Below are 15,652 nucleotides of genomic sequence, written 5' to 3'. Positions count from 1 at the left end.
AAGAGGTTTGTCTGGGGTCCTGAGAGTGAGGGGAGGGGTCCGGGGAAGTGGGGGTTCCGGGAGGCAGTGGGAGGACAACACCAAGTGTCAGCAGGAGCACTGCAGGCTGCATAAGAAATGGAGTTTCCACGATGACGGGGCTTTTTAAATTCTTTTTAAATAACATTTATTCAGTTTTGAGACACACACCGAGAGAGAGAGACAGCGTGAGCAGGGGCGGGGCAGAGAGAGAGGGAGGCACAGAATCTGAAGCAGGCTCCAGGCTCTGAGCTGGCAGCACAGAGCCCGACGCGGGGCTTGAACCCACAAGCCTGAGATGGTGACCTGAGCCGAAGTCTGACGCTTACCAGACTGAGTCCCCTGGGCGTCCCCTGATGATGGTGTTTCAAGTGTTTCATTTATCCCTGGAGTCGGGCCAAGGCTCAGGCCCCGGCTAAAACCCACACTCTCGGGGAACAAGCGGATCTGCGTGAACAAAGGGCCCCGTGCCATTGCCCGGCAGCTTCTGTGGCTGAGCACCTGGGGGCGGAACCAGGCCCCGCGGACTCTTCCCAGATTCACCTGTTTCTGGCTCAGGCTTTCGGCTGAAATTTTATCTTTTTAGAGAGCAAATTAGTTACTGTAGAAACCTCTCTCTATTGAGTTAGTAGAGAATTGGAAGTAATTGAATTTAAACACTTTTATTGAGAGGCAGTGAGACTGATTAACTTGATTGTCTTGTCCCCCCTGTTTTCTAGTCATTGTAAGCTTGTTCTCTTTTTAATTAACTTTCTGGGATTTTTCAAAGCTTTAAGCCGGAATTTATCAGGCTTTGCTCTCCAGCGAACACCCACTGAGTCCCCTCAGGGTAGACACCAGACAATGTCTGAGCGGGTTGAGTCCATCGGAGGGTGAATGCCCCGGGCTTGTCTGCCACAGTGAGCGCGTGTCCTCTGTATTCCTCACAGTCATGACACTACTGTGACCAGTTTATGGAGGTACCAAGTGACAGAGTAATGAGTTTAGAAAAGGCCCTCAGGGGACACCTCTCAGTGACTGGCAGTTCCCTCATCTGGCTCCCAGCCTCATAAGCCCAGAAACATGCTGTCAGCACAGCCACAGCGGCTCTGTTTCTTGGGGCAGACTCACATTAACCAAACTCTCAGAGGCTGATGTATAGACCAGAATCAAATCCTTTACTACAGAGGGTCTGCTGAGTTCTCTCCCTATAGCAAGGACACTTGGGAAGGTAAGTGATAATTACAGGGTGGTCCTTAAGTTTGGAGGCAGAGTCAAGGGAGGTGCACTTGAAGGTTTCCTAGCATCAGGCTAGGTCAGAAAGAGGGGCAGCTTTGATTATGAATACTGCCTGGGATCTCCCCAAGAAGGTAGGGCCACCTGCTTTACTTATTCTTCATCTCTAGCACTTAGCACACAGGAGGTGCTCAATAAACGTTTGTTAAATCAACTAATATGTCCCAAAAGGGCGATCCAGATCTGAACCGCTGGCCTCGCAGTGATTAGGGAGGGCCATATAGGCAAAGTGGGTAAAGTGGGTAAAGTGGGTGAAGGATGTGTAGATAGAGAGGGAGAGCGGTAAGGAAGCTAGTGGGAGAGGTATCGAGAAGTCATGAAAAATTATTCCTGGATAGCTTGGAACCAGACATGTGGGTCTGCCAGGCCATTTGGCAACTGTGTGTGTAGCCCCCAAAGATGGTAAAATCATGAGAAGTTGGTGGTTAAGGTACAGAAGACCGGTTGCCCCAAACCCAGGGGATGTTGGCGGTCACTGGCCTTCAAGGAGGCAGTGTGGCCGCGGTGGGCAGGATCGGCTCAGCACTAGGTGACAAGTATAACCCACAGGTACCTGCTGAGCTCCGGGCAGCGTGCGGGATGCAGGGACACAGTCCCTGTTCCTGGGACCCACGTTCTCATGAGCTGCTGGCCTGTCTGCCCCGAGGAAGCAGCTCTAGACGCCGCTGATGCCAGGCCGTGTGGTGCTCAGAGCCCAGAAGCTGGGACTCCCCAGCTGGGTGGCGACTGCTGCCCCAGCCCGTTGGCCAGGCATCTGGCTTTGCCACATCCAGCAGAGGTAGGAGCTCCCCGTCTTCCTGCAAGTGACAGTTTCAGAGACAAATGTGTCCTTCCTGGTCATTAGAACATTTGCTTTATCAAGCAGCTCTGAGATTGAGCCTTTTTTCTGAGCCCTTGAAAGCAGAGGCAAAGAGGCTTATTCTAAAACTAGTTAAAATTGTCTTTATCTGGGATGCCGGGGGGGGCTCAGTGAGGCACCTGGGGGCCCAGGCAGTGAAGCATAACTTTCAGGAAAGATGCTTCTGGATTCCTGCACTCTGGTCCAAGACCTCTCCAAGCCCTGCCTTTCCCATCAGTAAAAGTTCTTCTGTAAATTCCCTCTAGCTCAATGGGTTGTTTTAAGTTTATTTATTTATCTTGAGAGAGAGAGCGGGAGAGAGAGTGTGCACACAAGTACACAAGCAGGGGAGGAGGGGAGAGAGAGAGAGAGAGAGAGAGAGAGAGAATCCCAAGCAGGCTCCTCACTGTCTGCACAGAGCCCAACGTGTGGCTTGAACTAAGAAACTGTGAGATCATGACCTGAGCCAAGATCAAGAGTCTGACACCCAAATGGCTGAAACTCCAGGCGCCCCCAGCTCAATGGTCTTTAGCTGGGGGCACTTTGTCCCCCGAGGGGGTGTTTGGCAATGTCTGGAGACAGTTTTGGTTGTTACACTGGCTTCTGGTCAGTAGAGGCTAAAGATGAGGCTGATGTCCTGCAACACCTAAGACAGCCCCAGACGGGGGGTATCTGTCCCCAGACGGGGGGTATCTGCCTCCCAAACAAGGGGTATCTGCCCCGCAAACAAGGGGTATCTGCCCCCCAGACAGGGGTATCTGCCCCAGACAGGGGTATCTGGCTCCAGATAAGGGTTCGAGAACACTCATCTGAGATTTGTGATCCTATGATTTTTGCCAGTGTGAGTCTGGGGTCACTCAAAATGCATGGTGTCTGACGTGTGGTACTCGAGGGGTCTGCTGTTAGACGTCCCCGACGGCTCTGCAGGGACCTGACCGAGTGCATCAGCCATGGCGGCCACTTCGGAAGCAAACACGGGTTCTCCTTCATGTCCTTCCTCTGACGGGTCTTATACAATCGAAGCAGGAATGTGAGGAACGTGGGGACCTTGCACTTATCTCCCGTCAGCAGGTAACAGACATTTGTCCCCTAAGACACGGCGGAAGGAATGGTTNTCCCCCAGGCCCCCGTGTCCCCCGTGTCCCCTGTGTCTGTGGACACACAGCTGTGACGTGGCCCCTCCCCCTCTTTTCTCCCTCCACCTTTGCCGAGTACCTGCTGTGGGGCCACGCGCTCTGTCCCACGCGCAGGAGGGGGGGAGCGGACGCAGGGACAGTGACTAAGACAAACATCCTGGCGCCCTCGGGAAGCGCGTGCTCGTCGGGAGCTGGGCCATAAACAAGTCGTCACGGGCAGTTTACCTTTACGGCCAGACACTGTATTTTGCCCGGACATCAGCTAAGAGACACTGCAGTTGAGACATCACAGGCCACACAGTCTTGCTGCAGAAATCACGCTTCAGCCTCCTGCACGGGGCCTCTGCTCCTCCCCGCGCCCCCCGCTGCCTGCCTGGGAAAGCTGGCCTCGCGGAGTCCGGGGACACAGAGGATGGCGCCTCGTGGGGGCAGAGGAGAGTGCCGAGACCCGGCCAGGTCCTCCCAGGCCTGTAAAATTCCAGGGCTGAGTCCAAACTCCCAAAATAGAAGCGGACAGAGAGCAAACTTCCTGGCTTCGGAGGGGTCGCTGGTGTGTTGAATGGAGCCGTTGGGTCTGAGAGGTTGGTGTGGGTGGGCGGATGGGGACCCGGGGGGGCACGGGTGACCACGACCCTGGGGGCAGGGCGCCACATAGCCCCAGGAGCGGCAAGTGCCCCACGCCCCTCTGGGCGGTCACTTCTTTCTTTAGAAAGAGACAGTTTGTTTTTTGTGGTCCTGGGAAGGAGCAAATGACAACGTGGCCGTGGGCTGTGCGAGGCCTGCTGACACGTCTGTGCCGTGGGGCCGGGTGTCCCCCAGCAGCTGGCAGGGAGGGGCGTGCGCCTGGTGCGTGCCTCTGTTGTGAACACAGCACAGCCACTGTCCTCATTGAGGCTCGTAGTTCGTCAGCAGCGTGTTAAAGATTCATGGCTCAACAATCAGCCTTCTGGTGTGTATATTTTTTGCTCACGATCTGTCGGGTTGAGTGAACGCTATTTTTGATGTCTTAACGGTCTTTCATGAAGGTATCCGGCACCGTTCAGCAAAAACGAGCATTAGAGTAAAGAACAGGGCAGCCCTGCAGGAAGGACCACGGGCAGACAGGAGGCACGGACTCAAATCCACTGAGCGCTGACCACATTTGAAAATCCCTGCGTGAGCTCCGGGCACACACTTCCTGCCACGGTGCCTCCGTTTCCCTCTTTGTTAGCCCATCCCGTAAACACGGTTGGAGTTGTAACATCCTAGGAATTTCAGCACAGTGATGACACTAGCGAAGTCTTGGTGCCTGACCCTCACGCTCGGCGGCTCCTGGTGTGCTGCGAGAATTCCCTCCCGCACAACTTAACCTCCGCCGACCGCCCCTCTGTCCCACGGAGGGGCTGGGAGGGGCCCCCAGGTCGTGCCGGATCTGGGAACCACGCACATTCTTTCCTGGTTCCTGTGGCCAGTGCACACCCCGCCTGCCGTGCCTCGTGTGGGGTCGGGCATGCCTCCAGCACACGCCATGGGGCTGCCTGCGGACGGGCGCTGTGCCAGGCGGACCTGGGGCGAGAGGTTCACCGGGGAGGCCATCAGCTCACAAGGCGATTGAGCCGGGCCGTGCACACATTGCCCCGTGAAATCCCTTCTCTTCTCCCCTTGTCCCTCGGTGATACGACCGCTGTCTTCTCAGGATTAAATGAAGCTCGCACCTTCAGCCCCTGTGCCTTCAAGGTGACGCAAACATTCTGGGATGGGCCCAAATGTGCGACGTGCACCTGCGAACTGGGTGTCCTCTCGCTGTTAGTGTCGAGGATGCTGAGTCCAAGGCTCACCAGCTGGCAGGGCTGGGAGCACCACTCCCGCCCCCGGTCTTGCAGGTCCCCGCAGGCCCACCGGCGTCCCCGAGGGATCCCCTCCCTGGCCAAGTCTTCCCGGAGCCCCAGTCGCCCACAGCCAAGTGGACACGCCATGGGTGCACGTGACTGTTAATATTACTTGAGTCTTGATTTCCTTTTACCAGGTATGATGTCCAAACAGGAAAGCCAGCCTTCCTGTGTGGAGATGGGTGGCTGTCAGAAGCAGTTGGCTGGCAGGGCTCCTCCCGTCCCTCCTCCCTCCTTCTGTCTCCCTATTGCTTTCCCGTTTTGAAGATGAGAGGGAAATTCCCGTAGTAGCCCCTGAGGAAGGAAGGGCGTCCCCAGCGGACTAGTCAGTGGACACGTGATGGGCTCCCTCCCAGGAATCCCTCCCTTCCATCCAGCCGTGCGGGCTCAGCACCACGGGCTGCAGGTGCACACGGACCCCCGTGCACAGCTGGGGGGGGGCGTGGTCCTGGCGCTTCATCGCCTCTGTTGGCACTTGGGCCTCACACGGTGTCTGCTGGCCACAGTCATGGACAAGGGGCTGGCATGGGCACGGCCCGCAGCCCAGCGTCCACCTTCTGGCTTCCTGGGGAGGTCAAGACCCTTCCTCACTATCTGCACAACATGAAACTAATTTGCTGGATTTCATTTAACTCATCACTTGCTGAACAACTATTGTGCAAAAGCCCTTCCCCACAGGAGGGTCTCCGAGACACTAAAGGGAATATGTCTTTGTCCTGAGGAGGACCATGGACATAGAGTGGGGAGGACCATGGACACAGGGAGGGAGGACCACAGACACAGGGAGGGAGGACAATAGACACAGGGCAGGGAGGACCATGGACACAGGGCGGGGAGGACTACAGACACAGGGTGGGGAGGATCATAGACACAGGTGAGGAGGACCACGGACACAGGGAGGGAGGATCATGGACACAGGGCGGGGAAGATCACAGACACAGGGTGGGGAGGATCACGGACACAGGGCGGGGAGGACCACAGACACAGGGTGGGGAGGATCATAGTCACAGGTGAGGAGGACCACGGACACAGGGAAGGAGGATCATGGACACAGGGCGGGGAAGACCACAGACACAGGGAGGGAGGATCACAGGCAGAGAGAACTACAGATATAGGACAGGGAGGACCACATCGATGCAGAGCTAAGCAGAACACAAAGGCCCAGGCTCAGGGAGAAGTGGGTCCCACAATCTCTGGGCCCAAGGTGGTGCTGGATACCCTAAGGACACCTCGTGTCCCCAGCAGCAGATCCAGCTCTGATTCCAGGGGACGGGGTCCAGGGAGCCTTGCTTTCCCTCATGAGCACACAGGCGCCCACTCTGCCCTCCTGGGTCCTCACAGGGATGGAGTGGGAGGAGGAGGGAGGGAGGGAAGGAGTCACTTTCCCCTGAACTGGAGACCTGAGACTCGCGCCGGGAGATTAGGTAATGTCTGCAGCTGCCTGGCTGTGCAGACGGGACCCACACAGTCGTGTCCCCATCAGGCTGTCCCGGGCACTGCTGCATACCTGTTTCGCCCTCTGGAAGGCCCCCAAAGTGCCAGCCCCATAGCAAAGCTGTACGGGGTACAGGGGAGCAGGCAGGGTATTTATGAGGCCTCCAGAAGCTTGGGCTCTGTCCATCAAGACTGGTCTGTGAGCTCACTGGGATGCCCCCCTGTTCCTGGATTCTCCATCAGGGCTGGGCGGCTGCGGCGGGATGCGACAGGGACCAGGCTGACAGACAGGGGTTTGGGGACAGGGCAGCAGGATGGGGGGGGGAGGGTTGAGGACTGGCCTACAGGACGGGGACGGGGACCAGGCTGCGGGTGGCCAGCGAGGGCAGAGTGGAGGCCTCTGTCTGTCTGGGCTCTTACCACTCGGGGCAGAGATGCTCACAGAGTGGGGGCCGGTGTCCCCGCAGATGGAGCAGAAAACTCCGAGTCTTTCAAACTCTGGAACCAGAGCAGTTGCTTTGGCTCCAGGTTGGTCCCGCGGAGCCCCGAGCCAGCCCAGAGCTGGGGGAAGGAGAAAGCAGGGGACAGGTATGCAGGTGGGGGGCCGGGGTGTTTGGGGGACTGTGTACACCCCATCGAGGGCCGCCAGGCCCTGCCTCAGGAGGTGGGACACGTCCGCTCTTCCACATGATGGTGCAGCCCACGGAGCCCAGCCCTCCGCCTTCCAGTGACTTGGAGGCACGAGCGTGGTGGGTGCTGTGACCCTGCAGCTGCTGGGCCACCCTGCCCCTCATGTCTGGGTCACCCCACCTGTGGAGAAGGAGAAGCCTTTCAGAGCTTCACGGGGGTGGAATCCGGGAGAAGGTCTCAGAGGCAGCTTTCACATGGATGTGAGAATGCAGAATGAGCTCTTCAGCCACGCCGTGGCCGACTTGCGAGGGCTCCTGCTCCGACCTGTGTCAGGCAGCCGCTAGATCGTCCCTGCCAGGGGGCCAGGACGAGTCCCCATGGCAAAGGAGAGATGGACGCCTTAACTCTCCACCCCGACCCCTCCTGCGGAGCCTGTTCTGACCTTCCAGACCAGAGCCACTGACACTTATCATTGTGCAAGTCCTGGCGGTCCTCATTTTGGGGGACAATTGCTGGTCACTATTGAGAAGCAGGGGCTGGCAGACAGAACCCGGCCTGCTCGGGAACTGGGTTAACAGCTGGTTAGCTGGGTGCCAGTGGCTTGGATGTGTTGGCGGGATTTGTGAACCGTGGAAGGGGTCTGGGCAGGGGCGCTGAACCCTCTCTCTGCTTGGGCTTCCCAGTGACATGGGCTGGAGGTCCTGCTCACACCGACATTTACCCTCGTCCCAGCTGTCCTCGGGCGGCCTCGTGACCCGGGGCAGCAGACGCTGCAGGCCAGCTGGGCTGACCCCGGCCCCCACGCAGCGCCAATGCAGCCTGCTGTCCGGGATCTCTGGCCTTGGGCCCCAGGGGCCACACTGCTGCTCCCAGCGTGTACCCTTGAGCACTGGGAGGAAAGGAACCGGGTCCCACGAGCCATTCTTCTGTAAGAAAACGGAAGAAAGCTGCCTTCACTCCCACCCCGGGGAGGGGAAGGCTACTCCACATGCTAAAGGTATGGTTTGTCCATCAGCTTTGACCTTCCTCTCCATTTCCTCATAACTGGTGTTTTACCTTCCGTGGCCCAGAGCTCTTGTCAAATGTTAGGTCAGTTACTAGAATATTCTGGAATCTTCCTCTGCCTCCAGGTGAGCCACCCACAGCCAATTCTGCAGGTGGCTGAAGCCATTCTGCTCGGGTTGGGGGGGCTCCTTCTGGCACCTGGCGTCTCCAGTGCAGAGACCATCACCCCGCCCCTCCCGATCAGCATGCACTTTACCCGGGACCATTGTGAGGTCACACTCCCATGATGCAGTGTGCGTATGTGTGCCTATGTACATGGGGGATGTGTGTGTACATGGGGTATGTGTGTGGGGTATGTGTGTATGTAACTTGGTGTGTGTGGATGTGTGTGTACACATGGTGTGTCCTGCGTGTGCATTATTTGGCTCCTGAGGAGGCTCCTGAGGGGACAGGACCGGAGGCACTGGGTTGGGAACTTAAGGCTCCCCACTCTGTCCTCTGAGGCAGGGATGTGAGATGTCCTGGGGGTGGCCCGGTGGAAAACTCTGGAAGCTGTGGAGCCTGGTTTCCTGGGCGGAGGTCCTGCAGCGCCACCTGGGGGCCGTGAGGGGAGCGGCAGCGGCTTCTGCGGGGTCAGCCCCATGGCCTTGGTCACTGGTCATCGGGTCATTGTAGGGCGGAGGTGGATCCTGGGAGGCGGGGGCTGTGTGGGCCCTGGAGTCTGGGCTTCAGTGGGGCCGCCTGGCCGTGTGGCTGGTGAGGAGCCGGCGGTGCAGACGGGCTGTATCCTGGCCCCCGCACCCCAGCCTGTGCCCTTTGAGTCTGCCAGGGTGTGGTTGAGGGGCAGGAGCCAGATGGGGAGGCTGAGGCCCAAGGGCACCGGGGCCGCCGAGGCAGGTGTGTGGCTCGGGGGGCTCTACTCCCATCTTCTCCCCTCACTCCTGCTGACCCGACGCCTCCCGCCGGCCCTGCAGAGAAACGTCCGTAATTGTCGGGGTCGGGCTCTGAGCCAGGTGTCTTGCTTCCAAACCCCACGTGCTGGGTACTCCCAGGCCGGGGGGTAGCTGAGGCCAGACCCCGGGCCCGCGGGGAGGGCGCTGCAGCCCCTCACCCCAAGTTGTTGTCATCGCGCTTTGTCCTGGGACACAGCCGAGCCGAGTTCTGATGGGAGATGAGCCGTTTGAAGTTTCCGGTGAGCTTCGGGGAATCAAGTCCGCGGGCCCCTCACGCCTCCCGTGGGCTTGACACGCAGGCTCCCCGTGCCCGGGGTCTCACCGTTCGCGCCCTCAGACGCCGGCGTAAAGCGCCCGCATCCGCCTGGAAAGACGCCTGCCGCGGCCTCGGGAGCCGGCTGGGGGCTGCGGAGCTCGCGCCGGTGCCTCGCCTGCCTTCGTGCTGCGCGGCCGCGCATGTCGCTCTCTTTCTGCTTTTTCTTCCTCTTTTCAGGCTTGTTTTGAATGAAAAGAAATGGCAGTTGGCAACATCCCTGAAGCGTTTTGGCGGGGCTCCTCTAAGGAGGTTTGCTTCAGTTCTGGATGGGAAGTGCTTTCCCTGCAGGCTGCGAGGCAGGGTTTTAACTTCTGTGATGTCTGCGGCCGCTTCCCTCCGAGCCAGCGGGACTCGCCTCTTCAAAGGTGTCCGCCAGGCCCGCCGGGCTTGGGGGTTATGGCTCCGCTGATGGCAAGCGTAAAAATAGGTCAGTGTTCCTTCCTCCCTCTCTTTTACAGGAGAGGGAGAGCGCGTGTCCAACATCCCGTCAGTCAGAAACAGTTGCAGCGAGTTTAGCTCACTTTTTCCCCCCAAAGATTCACGTCAAGACTGACTCAGACTGTGGAGCCCTTCAAGGAAAACGTTTTCCATGAAAGTTAAGTGCAATTACCGAGGAAGGAGCTCGCGGGGGAAAGACGCCCTCGGTGCTCCTGGGCTGGTCCCCCCACACCAGATTGTTACGAGACATGAGCATTTCTTTCCATGACGAGTCTACACGGCTTAGGTTTCCCAACTGAGACTTTAAACGAGATGAAATTGCACGCGTGCACACACTGCATTCTTAGTCTTTGAAGATATTTATGAAGAAAGTTTCCTCAAAACACGTGAAGCGAGGCATCGGTGGGGCCAGGAGCACATCTGTGTGCTGAGCGCGGAGGGGAGAGAGGCGTCCACACGAAACCGCTCGAATATGCTTTCTGACACAGGGGAGGGGCGAGTTTCTCCTCAGTTCAGGAACGTCCGGTGGCCTCGGCACAGCCACGGTGTCCTGCCTCCCCCCCACACTGCACATTTGCTCCTGGGTCAGTCCATGCCTGTTTTCTTACCCACCCCGACCAGCTCCCCTTCCTCCCGGGTCCTCTGCTCTGCACCTACTGGGTGCTTCACGGGCACATTAGCACCCTCAAGTCTCTTCCATCTTTCAGCAGAACCAAAACCTTCACTGCATCTCCCTCCTAAACACTAGTCTTTTCTGCCCTCCAGAGCCAAGCTGCTTCCTAGAGCCGTCTCCACTTGCTGTCTTCACTCTCCGGCACCAGTCATTCCCCAAACAACTACCGTCTGGGTCCTGACATGGCTCTGAAGGCATCAGTGACCTCCACGTAGCCAATGTTAGGCCCTTTTTTATGGGATTGCCACATAGCTTTGGACAATGACCATCCACCCACCTAAACCATCTACCCATTCATCCTTCCATCCACTCACGATCCACCAATCCTTCCTTCCTTCCTTCCATCCATCTACCACCTACCCAACCATCTACCCACTCATCCCTCCATCCATCCACCCATCCACCCACACATCCTTCCTTCCTTCTTTCCATCCATCCACCACCTACCCAAACATTTATCCACCCATCCTTCTATCCACCCAACCATCCATCTGCCCACTTACCCATCTACTCAACCATCCTTCTATTCACCCAACCATCCATCCACCCATCCTCTCATCCATCCACCCACCCACTTACATAACTACCCACTCATACTTCCATCCACCCACCTACCCATCCTTCCTTCCATCCATCCACCATCTACCCAACCATCTACCCACCCATCCCTCCATCCATCCTTCCATCCACCCACACATCCTTCCTTCCTTCCTTCCATCCATCCACCACCTACCCAACCATCTACCCACCCATCCTTCTATCTACCCAACCATCCATCCACCCACTTACCCATCTACTCACCCATCCTTCTATCCACCCAACCATCCATCCACTCATTCACCCACCACACAGTTGTCTGATGTATCTCTTCTTTTGAGGCCAGTCTCCTAGCTTCTGTGCTCCTGCTCTCTCCTGGTCCCTCTTCCCTAGTGTCCTCTCTCTGTGCCCTCTCTTCTTCTACTTGCCACTTAAATATTCTCTGTCCCTGACCCTGGTGTTGCTCATTCTCCAGACTCTTGCACTCTTTGCCTCAACTCCTCCCTTGGTATTGATGATGCCCAAAGTGGCATCTCCAGCTGAGTCTCTTCCCAAGTCTCCAGAAACCAACCCTCCCCCCCACCCCACCCCGGCCCCTCTGGTATCAGGGCCTCTGATCCTAAGTTGTCATCTTATCTGCAGCCCACTCTTCACTATGTGATCAGTGAATCCTGGGGGCATCCTGGACTCCTTTCTCTCCTGTGGGTCAGCTTAAAATCTCTCCCTTCTGGGCAAAACAGCAGGATCCATTCACAGCCCTCTTGAGCCTTGAGAGAAGAACCCAGCATCCTGTGAGAAAGTCAGGGCTCTCCCCGCTCCAACTCCTATCCACTCACCCCTACTGCCAGCTTCTCACTGACCCTGGCTATAGCTCCTTTGCTTTGAAGTAATAACAGCCAACACGTAGTGAGTGCCTACTGTATACCAGGTACAGAGACAAGCCCCTTGTAGGTTCCATCTCACCGACTCTTCACAAACCCGGTTTTACAGATGGGAACACTGAGTCCCACAGTGGTTTGGGTTGGGCCCTTCACGTGGGCGGCCTCCTCAGCTCTCCAGCCTGCAGTGTCCCCATGGCTGTCAGCCACCCTGTACTTGACAGCCCAGAGCAGCGCCTCCTGTCCTGCGCTCCCTGAGCCCCAGCCCAGTTCAGAATTGTTAGGTTCCACTTGCTGGGGCCTCATCTTCTTTGCCCCCATCTCTTTCGGCCCGAGTGCCTAAAAATATAATTTTAAAAACTCTATTAACTAAAATCACTGCCCTCAACCCACCGTCCTCACTGCCATGGGAGTAGTTCTTCAAAGTACTGATCTGGTCATATCCCCTCTGGCTTAAAACCCTTCAGTGATGTCCCTTTGCTCTTAGGACAAATCCAAGGCCACAGAGGCTTCTCCTGCTCCGCACCCCCCCGCCCCCAGGAAGTCCCAGATGCACATTCACCTCTGTGCTCCGGCCTGTCTGCTCCACCCGCCCCTGCCGCTTCTGTCCTCTGACACACATCTGTTGTGGGTCCCAGACAGGTCCCTGCTGACCCGAGAGTAGAGATGAGACAGACAGATGGCGGGAGCCCTGCTCTCAAGGCATTTGCAAGCATGGGGGGGTGGGGGGAGTCTGCATCCCAGGGAAGGGGGCATCCTCTCGGTCCCTCGTGGGTTCCCTCCCAAAGGCTCTGCTCTCTTTGCCTCCAATGTCCCCCCATCCCCCTGCTGCCCCAGGNCGGTCCCTCGTGGGTTCCCTCCCAAAGGCTCTGCTCTCTTTGCCTCCAATGTCCCCCCATCCCCCTGCCTGCCTCCTGGTGTGTCTTCAGCACCCAGGGGCTCAGGCCTGGGGGCTCCCCTCCAGGGCATCTGTGGGGAGTCCTGGACACATCCCAGCAATGGCCTTAGAAGCCCAGGCACGAATTCTGAGTCACTGCATTCTAAATGCAGTAAGGTCTCATGTAGGGACTTTAAGCTGGAGGAGACAGGATGGGGTCTGTGGCTGGAAGGTCCTGGGCTGCTGTGTGGAGGAGGAGCGAGGAGGAATGGGGAGGACGGAGGAGCACCCAGAGCAGTGGCCGGGGCCTGCTGGGAGTCCCAGGGAGCTGACAAGCGGGGAGGCCTGGGTCCCACCCTAACCCTCCCGGAGCACCTGCTCTACAGTGTGGCCACGGGACTTCCTGAAGCTCCCAGGGGATCCCACGGTGCAACCCAGGCTGAGAGCAGCAGGTGAGAGCAGCAACCCTCACATCGCAGTCCCCCCACCTGGGGGACGTGCAGACCAGGCTTCTACCTGCAGGGGTCCTGACGTCAGTGTTGGGACAGGGCCTGGTGTGGATGCTCTGAAAGGCCCCACAGGTGGCTGTGTTGTGGTCCCAGGGCCGAGAGCCACCGAGTGATCGAGGCGAATGAACAAGGTGGGGACCATGGGGATGGCGGGGACGTCAGGGATGGTGGGGACGGCAGGTGGGGATGGCGGGTGGGGACGGCAGGGACGGTGGGGACAGTGGGCAGTAGGGTCAGAGATCGTTAGGAGGCAGCATGCATGGAGCCTGCTGACAGATGGCTCAGGAGGGTCTGAGGCCAACAGCTGCCCTCCTTCCCTGACCCCAGCAAGGGGCAAAGGGCCACAGGACACGCTGCCCGACACATACCACTCTGGCTGACTCACTCCTTTGGGTTGTAGGCACTTGGAAGACAGCAGAGGCAGGGAGCGGCTTCTCTGAACGTCACTTGTCTGCGTCACTTGTCTGCCCGGGGACGGATCCCCAAAGGGACCACAGGCTTCACAGACCCCAGGGGCCCCACCCTCCAGGGAGCACTGGCCACAGGAGGGGAGACCAGATGCTGTCACCCCACAGACTTGTCACAGACATCATGGGGCCACTCANCCCGGAAGTGCTGTGGGAGACATGCCCACGGATCGACAGCTTGTAGGAAATCACGCGCCGAGGACGGGCATCGAGACAGACACCGGTGGCAGAACGCGCGTGAACGGGTAACCCGCACGGGGGAAGGTGTCCAACAGCAGGGCCAGTGGGGAAGCGCTGCGTCACGCCCTCCGGAAAGGCCGAGTGCCCGGTGAGGACAGCAGGGCCTCAGGCCGCCGGCAGCCATGACAGACGTGGGCGGTTCTCTCCGTGACAGCGAGCCCCAACAGGAGACGGAATAAATACACGGTGATGGATCTGTGAAACGTGCTGAACAAACCCGCAGGAGATGCGACACTGTGAGGAGTCTGAACCACGAGCTGTAAGTGGAGGAAGCCTGATACAGGTGAATTGAGTGATTAAATTTGTATGAGCTTCTAGAAGCTCCTGTGAGGATGGGAACCAGGCAGGTGTAGGTGGGCACCCTTCAGGGTGATGGGGGCGGGCTCTACGTCCTGACCGAGAAGGACATTACCCGGGTACCCAGGTGCACACTAAGGACCTGCTTTTGTGTCAGAAAGAGAACAGCTCACAGATTTCCTTCTCCGATTCCCAGCGGCATTGCCTAGACCTTGAGAGGGGCTGGGGTTTTAAAAAAATTTTTTTACTGTTTATTAATTTTTGAGAGAGACGGAGCACTAGTGATAAAGGGGCAAAGAGAGACACAGAATCTGAAGGAGGCTCCAGGCTCTGAGCTGTCAGCACAGAGCCCGACACAGGGCTTGAATCCATGAGCGGTGAGATCATGACCTGAGCCGAAGTCGGACGCTTAACCGACTGACCCCCCCAGGCGCCCCAGGGGCCAGTTTTACACCAGAGTTCAAGGGTCAGAGGCAGCCCTGGAAAGCTGGTGGCCAGCGTGTGGGACATGGTCCCACTCTGCACCGCGCGGTGGTGACACGCAGCTATTTCACGCTGGGACCATGCTAGTTGCTTCCACACACTCGAGGCGGGGGAATCAACAAGAACAACCCCAGACCTGATGCTCCAAGCAGCTGGACAACACGGGCAGCGAGGACTCTGACTCAGGTTTCCAGTCCACACCCAAGATGGGTGGCCGCTGTGTGGCCGCCTCTGACCCAGGCTCACCTGGGGCGATGCCAGAGCCAGTCAGCGAGTCCACACCCCAGCTCCCCCCTCTCTGTTTGACACCTTCCTTCCAGGCTCTGGTGGTAACTCCTGGTCCCCTCTCTGAAAGGGTCCTTGTTTTCACACGACCAGCACACAAACACTGGTGACTTCTTTTTGTGAATCTCCCCACGTATGACCGGCAGGCCTGCAGGATGCTGGCCCGGTAGCAGCTGCAGCTGGGAAGAGCCGCAGCGGCCGATGGCCAAGGTCACTGGAAAAACCACGAAAGCAGCCTCAAGTGCTAAGCCCTAAGTGCCGCTCAGTGGCAGACTCAGGTCAAGGCGGCAGGCAGACTCCACCGGGACACCTGCTTCCTGGGGGGGCGCTGGGCCCCGATGAGACATGACGTCATGGAGTCTTATCACGTCTCGGGGAGGCAACCTTCCCGGGGAGGGGTGGGGAGGTGCCCGCCCCGGGAAAAGAAACACGATTTCCAGCCGTTGGATGAGGTCCTGGAGCCAGGAATAAAGCCGCCTTGTCCTGCCCGCCCAG

The sequence above is a fragment of the Crocuta crocuta genome, unplaced genomic scaffold (assembly GCF_008692635.1).
Source record: "Crocuta crocuta isolate KB4526 unplaced genomic scaffold, BGI_CrCroc_1.0 scaffold322, whole genome shotgun sequence".
In the NCBI taxonomy this organism is placed as follows: Eukaryota; Metazoa; Chordata; class Mammalia; order Carnivora; family Hyaenidae; genus Crocuta; species Crocuta crocuta.
The sequence above is the reverse complement of the archived record's forward strand: the minus strand, read 5'-3'. Positions refer to the sequence as shown.